We start from the raw sequence: 8,298 nt of genomic DNA on the forward strand, positions 1-8,298 counted from the left end.
AAAGTATATATTCCAAAGACATCTGCATAAATAATTTTAAAAAAATGTAAGCAAATTTAAGAAATTCTAAAATAGAGAACTTATAACATTGTACTTAATTAATCAACGCAACAACATACATCCCAATAACAAAATCAATCACACGAAGACACTGTTGAACAAAATATTGCATCGACATTTAATGTAGGATATGAACATCTTTAAAGTAAAGATAGAAAAGAGTACTATAATAGCAATTTCAATAAAAAAAAACTGTCTATTTATCAAATGAGTACAATCATATCATTTATGAGTTTTAAAATTAAATTTATAGGAACACAATAAAAGGGTAACTTTTTTTAGATTAAGAAATATGCAATTGATTGACCAGAGCATAAAACTTTGTTCAAACAAAGAACCAAACAGAAAGACAAAAAAAAGATTCATGCAGCCGAGTTTGAATTTATTGGGAATGAAACTTAGTTATGTTGGTGTTTGGGTTACATAGTCGTCAAAATGGAATATTCAATCCTTAGCTTCCATGTGACATGCAATCTCTTACGACTTATTCCATCTCAAAGCTGGAGAAAACAAGCTACAACATTCTATTTGACATGACCCATTCCGAATCACCTTAATAGACTCGACACGTGTCATGTGCCGACGGTAGATACCAGCTAAACGTCGGACCCACCACCAAAGTAACTTTGACTTGTTTGACTGAAAAATATTTTTAACAGAATTTTGACAAAATTTCCTCTAAAATACGAACTAAAACCACCTAAACAATAACCAATTTTCCTCAAATCAATACCTATAATAAAAATCAGGGTATGCTAGTCCCTCAAAAATACAAACTATTCAAATAAAATGCTAGGAAATCAATATTTACTTGCTTTACAACCAATAATCTTCAAAAGTACAAAAGATACCAAATATCTAGTGAGCCCATAATGAACTTTTCTGATTTAACCTATGTGTATCCCAAAAGAACACAATGTATAATCTGATAAAGATATCATACAACCTATGACGCGTGGCTCAATTCGGTGGTTCGACATGCTCCAAAACTGCTCAATTTGTCTGTTTTCTGTCAGATAAAGAAAAAAGGTGAAAAAAATATATGAGCTTAAAGCTCAGTGAGTGGATAATTTACAAATAAACATATTTTTCTTTTATGCATATATTCTGAAAATTCTTGCTCTATCAAAACTTTGAGAAATTCTGAAATCTGGTAACACTTTTAAAACTAAACATAATTTCATCATAAAATTCTTTGTTCTAAATTCTAGATAAGTATATGTAAGGTATAACAATTATAAAGAATTTCATATTCATGAAAATCTATGAAATATTGCTGCTGCTCAATACTAGAAGTTGAAAGCTTTATTCTGAAAACTGAATTCCATAATCTGAAATCTGAGAACTGAATAAGTACTGAAAAATCACACCATAAAGAGTACCCAATGAATAGCCTTACACATGTACAGAGTAATCTCTATGTACAACGCAAAGCCATTCAAATTTGATAATCTAATAGCTGATAATCTGGTCATACGTACGCAGAGCTGCTTCAAAGGCTAATCACCCTAGTACACGGCCCAAAGTCTATGTGTGTACGAGAGTGGGTCCCAAAGACCTCTGATAATCTGGTCATACACTATGGAAAAACATTCACGATAGTGCAGAGCGGGTAAAATCACTATAACTAGTCATACACTGTGGAAACATATTCACATCAGTGCAAACTGGGGTAAAATCACCTGGGTACATTCTGGTGGTTTTTAGAAATAACTTTAACTATACTGAAACATGTAATAAGAATATAACATGCTACTAAAATAATTTAACTGAACTGAATTTAACTTTAAAAGCAGTTGATAATAAAATTCATTTTATTCTGAAAATCATGCTATGAAGTCAATTTTATAAAATAAATAACTTTAAAATTTAAAGAAGACTTATTTCTGAAAAATAAGTTTTATCCACTCACCAAGTAATAGTCGACCAAGGTTTCAATCTTTTCGTTGCCGCTTCAACTTCAAATATCAAGTATGATATTGCGCACTCACTCTAGTAAATCATATTCCCTTACCAAGATACCTTGAGTATTTCCTACCATTTGAAATATTAATTTACCAATGGGAACATGATATATTTTTATTTTCAACCTCGTAATCCCAATTAAAGTCACTAACAACATGTACTCCTTTATAAATTATTTAAACACCAAAACTCCAAATAATTAACACTTAATTTGGTTGAAATACTAGAAATCCAAGAAAATTAGATGATTGACAAAACTAGCACTATAACTCCAGAATATTGAAAACTAGTACCAATGTCTATATATTAAAATCTGTCACCAAAAATATTGACAAAACTAGCACTTTTCTGGGCAGAATTTCAAAAGCAGCGCCTGTGTAGGACTTGTCCAAAAATTGCTTATAATTATTATTTAAAAAATGGAGAAATCAACCCCAATTCCATAATTTAAGTGATTAACATCACGTAATCCAAAGAAAATCAAAGAATAAGCACCTATTTCACAAACTCATTTTCAAAGTTTCCCTCCTTTTCTTTTCTTTCTTTCTTTTTTTTTTTTTCCAACACCAATCTTTCAATACATATATTTTTTTTAACATATTCATATTTAATACCTCAAATAAATGTCAATAACCTCTAATTCTAGCTAAACCCTAAACCCTAAACCCTAAAAGAAAACTTAACTCAATATACTTACACTTACCTCTCAAAATCAAATGAGAAATTGAAGAAATGGAGCACCCCAAAATTGAAAACCCACATCTTCTTCTTCTTTCTTCATTTTTTTTCTTCCTCCCTCTTTCTCGATTTTCTCGGTTTCACCCAAGGAAATGAAAGAAAATGGGTCTTATTTCCATTTAACAATTGGACAAAATGAAATTACCAATAATTAGGCTCTCAACTTTGCCATAGTTTGCAATTAAACCCTTATATTTCCATTTAATTTAAAACTTACCTATTTGTTCTTATACTCACAAATTAACCTCAACAAGTACCACTTGTTTATACAAGTCCCCATGAATTTATTTTTTCAACTTAAGTCCTTATTGACTTTGACTTTCACCAATTATATTTCTTGACTTTGACTAAAAATATGAGGGGTATGACAAGCACTATCTCGACATTGGCTAATAATGGAGATTCAAGTTCTGAGAAGTTATCAGTATCACCCTGCGGTCAGAACAGCGTTCCTGAACTAGTCGGACTACAAAGAAACCACTCTTCGACAAAGGTTGTTGTCAAATCATTCAAGCTGTTCGGAAAGACAATTCATATTGCTGATTCCAATGAAAGTGGTGTGGACAACAGTGATACGAACCAGGGCAAACCAGTTTGAAAGGCTTGATGTTGGATTGTAAGCATAGTATCTGATATCATAGCATGTCCCTTACGAATGCAAGTCGATATTTAAATATTATCTCTTAATCATGATATAAACTTTAGCATGCTGTTGTATGATATATAAATCAATTGGTGCTCTAGTTGTATAATGGTTGCAGGGGCGAATCCAGCATCAATGTTCAGATAGGGCGAAAGTTGACTTTGACTATTGACCATTGATCGTTGACCGTCAACAATCAAAGATCATAATAGCCCGATCGTTTATTAAAATTTGATTAAATAATATTAAAAATTGTTCAATATATATGTAAATGCACTAAAACGTGAAAATTATATACATATGAAAATATAGTTCAATACAACCCAAAATGCTAAAAAAGTATACGACAAAAACCAAGCAAACACTTGTTTGATTTTCTACCATGACATAATGCAATGATCAAGCTTAGAGCAATTCAAATTAAAAGAATTTAAGATATGCTACATGAGCAATTTACCAGCGAGATAAACCCAAGGAACAAAGGTAACAACATCAAGACAAAATAAGTAACCTCAATTAATCACTTGAAACCCTTTAACAAGTAACAAAAACTGCAATCATTTTTCACTACAAGACTAGTTTCAGAGAAACAGAAGTTGAGAATGTCTATTTATTGAAATTTGTCACCAAAAACATTGACAAAACTAGCACTTTTCTGGGCAGAATTTCAAAAGCAGCGCCTGTGTAGGACTTGTCCAAAAATTGCTTATAATTATTATTTAAAAAATGGAGAAATCAACCCCAATTCCATAATTTAAGTGATTAACATCACGTAATCCAAAGAAAATCAAAGAATAAGCACCTATTTCACAAACTCATTTTCAAAGTTTCCCTCCTTTTCTTTTCTTTCTTTCTTTTTTTTTTTTTCCAACACCAATCTTTCAATACATATATTTTTTTTAACATATTCATATTTAATACCTCAAATAAATGTCAATAACCTCTAATTCTAGCTAAACCCTAAACCCTAAACCCTAAAAGAAAACTTAACTCAATATACTTACACTTACCTCTCAAAATCAAATGAGAAATTGAAGAAATGGAGCACCCCAAAATTGAAAACCCACATCTTCTTCTTCTTTCTTCATTTTTTTTCTTCCTCCCTCTTTCTCGATTTTCTCGGTTTCACCCAAGGAAATGAAAGAAAATGGGTCTTATTTCCATTTAACAATTGGACAAAATGAAATTACCAATAATTAGGCTCTCAACTTTGCCATAGTTTGCAATTAAACCCTTATATTTTCATTTAATTTAAAACTTACCTATTTGTTCTTATACTCACAAATTAACCTCAACAAGTACCACTTGTTTATACAAGTCCCCATGAATTTATTTTTTCAACTTAAGTCCTTATTGACTTTGACTTTCACCAATTATATTTCTTGACTTTGACTAAAAATATGAGGGGTGTGACAAGCACTATCTCGACATTGGCTAATAATGGAGATTCAAGTTCTGAGAAGTTATCAGTATCACCCTGCGGTCAGAACAACGTTCCTGAACTAGTCGGACTACAAAGAAACCACTCTTCGACAAAGGTTGTTGTCAAATCATTCAAGCTGTTCGGAAAGACAATTCATATTGCTGATTCCAATGAAAGTGGTGTGGACAACAGTGATACGAACCAGGGCAAACCAGTTTGAAAGGCTTGATGTTGGATTGTAAGCATAGTATCTGATATCATAGCATGTCCCTTACGAATGCAAGTCGATATTTAAATATTATCTGTTAATCATGATACAAACTTTAGCATGCTGTTGTATGATATATAAATCAATTGGTGCTCTAGTTGTATAATGGTTGCAGGGGCGAATCCAGCATCAATGTTCAGATAGGGCGAAAGTTGACTTTGACTATTGACCATTGATCGTTGACCGTCAACAATCAAAGATCATAATAGCCCGATCGTTTATTAAAATTTGATTAAATAATATTAAAAATTGTTCAATATATATGTAAATGCACTAAAACGTGAAAATTATATACATATGAAAATATAGTTCAATACAACCCAAAATGCTAAAAAAGTATACGACAAAAACCAAGCAAACACTTGTTTGATTTTCTACCATGACATAATGCAATGATCAAGCTTAGAGCAATTCAAATTAAAAGAATTTAAGATATGCTACATGAGCAATTTACAAGGCTTGATGTTGGATTGTAAGCATAGTATCTGATATCATAGCATGTCCCTTACGAATGCAAGTCGATATTTAAATATTATCTCTTAATCATGATATAAACTTTAGCATGCTGTTGTATGATATATAAATCAATTGGTGCTCTAGTTGTATAATGGTTGTAGGGGCGAATCCAGCATCAATGTTCAGATAGGGCGAAAGTTGACTTTGACTATTGACCATTGATCGTTGACCGTCAACAATCAAAGATCATAATAGCCCGATCGTTTATTAAAATTTGATTAAATAATATTAAAAATTGTTCAATATATATGTAAATGCACTAAAACGTGAAAATTATATACATATGAAAATATAGTTCAATACAACCCAAAATGCTAAAAAAGTATACGACAAAAACCAAGCAAACACTTGTTTGATTTTCTACCATGACATAATGCAATGATCAAGCTTAGAGCAATTCAAATTAAAAGAATTTAAGATATGCTACATGAGCAATTTACCAGCGAGATAAACCCAAGGAACAAAGGTAACAACATCAAGACAAAATAAGTAACCTCAATTAATCACTTGAAACCCTTTAACAAGTAACAAAAACTGCAATCATTTTTCACTACAAGACTAGTTTCAGAGAAACAGAAGTTGAGTGGGTCCTACATAAAAATATTACTGATTTAATCCAACCATTCATCAGCACATATCAATTAATAAACAAAAACCCATAATCTGGTAAAGGAAATGGACAAATCCAATTATTCATGCCAATAAAACTCATAATCTGAAAAACTTAGTAATAAAAAAATAATTATAATTCAATTAATCTGATAATTAATTATAAGTAAAACTTAAGCAAAACCATAAATCTAAAAAACAAGAGAGTGAAGAAAAAAATTAATTACCTTAGACCCACGCTACTTGCTCAGCCTTGGTCGTCGGAGATTTACGTCTGACTTCGCACCAGTTCGCATATGGTTTATCGCTCGCACGTCTGACTTCGCACCAGTTCGCATATGGTTTATCGCTCGCACAATCGCGATTCCCACTTCGTAGGCATCGTGGCTGCTACTTTTGCTTTGAATGGAAATATGGAAATGGAAGGAAGGGTTTGCACTTTGGGTCTTTGCGTCTTTGCTGTCGGTTTCAAATGTTGGGGATTTGGAATTTGGGGTGTTGATTTACGTTGGAGGAAATACCATGGATGATGGACCAACATTAATAAACAAAAACCCATAATCTGGTAAAGGAAATGGACAAATCCAATTATTCATGCCAATAAAACTCATAATCTAAAAAACTTAGTAATAAAAAAATAATTATGATTCAATTAATTTGATAATTAATTATAAGTAAAACTTAAGCAAAACCATAAATCTAAAAAACAAGAGAGTGAAGAAAAAAATTAATTACCTTAGACCCACACTACTTGCTCAGCCTTGGTCGTCGGAGATTTACGTCTGACTTTGCACCAGTTCGCATATGGTTTATCGCTCGCACAATCGCGATTCCCACTTCGTAGGCATCGTGGCTGCTACTTTTGCTTTGAATGGAAATATGGAAATGGAAGGAAGGGTTTGCACTTTGGGTCTTTGCGTCTTTGCTGTCGGTTTCAAATGTTGGGGATTTGGAATTTGAGGTGTTGATTTGCGTTGGAGGAAATACCATGGATGATGGACCAATCATTTATTGATTTCGTCTATTGGCCTAATTTTTTTAAACAAAAAGAGGCCCATGGTCCAATCATCAGCCCAAGCCCCAAAGAAAAAAAATGTAACTCTTTTTCTTTCCCCCTTCAACCCTTCGTCTCTGCAACTGCCCGCGAGGCTACGCCTGCAGTCTGGCGGCAACTGAACATTTTGGCAGAGCCAGCATGTGCAGTCGTGCCCCCTCGCCGGGTCCTAGCTCCACCCCTGAATGGTTGTATCACTTTGTTTAGGAACCAAAAACTTGAATCTTAATTTCTCGATGCGACTTGTTTTATGATGTTATGTTGTATCTCCTCTAACGAAATACTTTAGTAATGTTTATGCCATGTTTTCTACATCTAGCTTCCCTATACTTTTTGAGAGCTGAACGTTCGACTTGCAACAGTTTGTAAACCAAGAAAAGGCGTCAGTTCTTAGGAATGTAATTTGTTCAGTCCAATCATTCATGAAGTACTTGTCCTCTTGAAAAATTGAAGTTGTTATCAACAGTAGAGACTATTGCAACACCAATAAATTACGTGACATACGCGTGACAGAGACTATTTAATTAATTGAACTCATTTAATTAAAGACTTGCATATTATGCTTGGAGCTCAGCTCATCTCACTAAACCATTTGGCCCATTTATATTTTCCTATATATATATGTGTGTGTGTGTGATCTATTTCATTTAGGAACCAAAAACTTGAATCTTAATTTCTCGATGCGACTTGTTTTATGATGTTATGTTGTATCTCCTCTAACGAAATACTTTAGTAATGTTTATGCCATGTTTTCTACATCTAGCTTCCCTATACTTTTTGAGAGCTGAACGTTCGACTTGCAACAGTTTGTAAACCAAGAAAAGGCGCCAGTTCTTAGGAATGTAATTTGTTCAGTCCAATCATTCATGAAGTACTTGTCCTCTTGAAAAATTGAAGTTGTTATCAACAGTAGAGACTATTGCAACACCAATAAATTACGTGACATACGCGTGACGGAGACTATTTAATTGATTGAACTCATTTAATTAAAGACTTGCATATTATGCTTGGAGCTCAGCTCA

At 32.8% G+C, this 8,298-nt stretch overlaps 1 long non-coding RNA gene across 3 annotated transcripts in view; it reads right to left on the reverse strand.

Annotated features, from left to right (window-relative positions):
* LOC111403613 overlaps nucleotides 1–4,549 on the reverse strand; it is a 10,466-nt gene extending 5,917 nt beyond the window's left edge. The window contains exons 1-3 of one of the 3 annotated variants that reach the window (XR_002704497.1): nucleotides 4,417–4,549; nucleotides 1,973–2,094; nucleotides 820–1,069 (exon numbers count right to left, since the gene is read on the reverse strand). This is a non-coding gene — a long non-coding RNA (uncharacterized LOC111403613). Of the gene's footprint in view, nucleotides 1–819; nucleotides 1,070–1,972; nucleotides 2,095–2,728; nucleotides 2,862–4,416 lie in introns of those variants that run through there. The other 2 variants (XR_002704495.1, XR_002704496.1) reach the window with 2 other exon arrangements.
* Between the last annotated feature and the right edge of the window lie 3,749 nt (nucleotides 4,550–8,298).

The sequence above is a fragment of the Olea europaea genome, chromosome 11 (assembly GCF_002742605.1).
Source record: "Olea europaea var. sylvestris chromosome 11, O_europaea_v1, whole genome shotgun sequence".
In the NCBI taxonomy this organism is placed as follows: Eukaryota; Viridiplantae; Streptophyta; class Magnoliopsida; order Lamiales; family Oleaceae; genus Olea; species Olea europaea.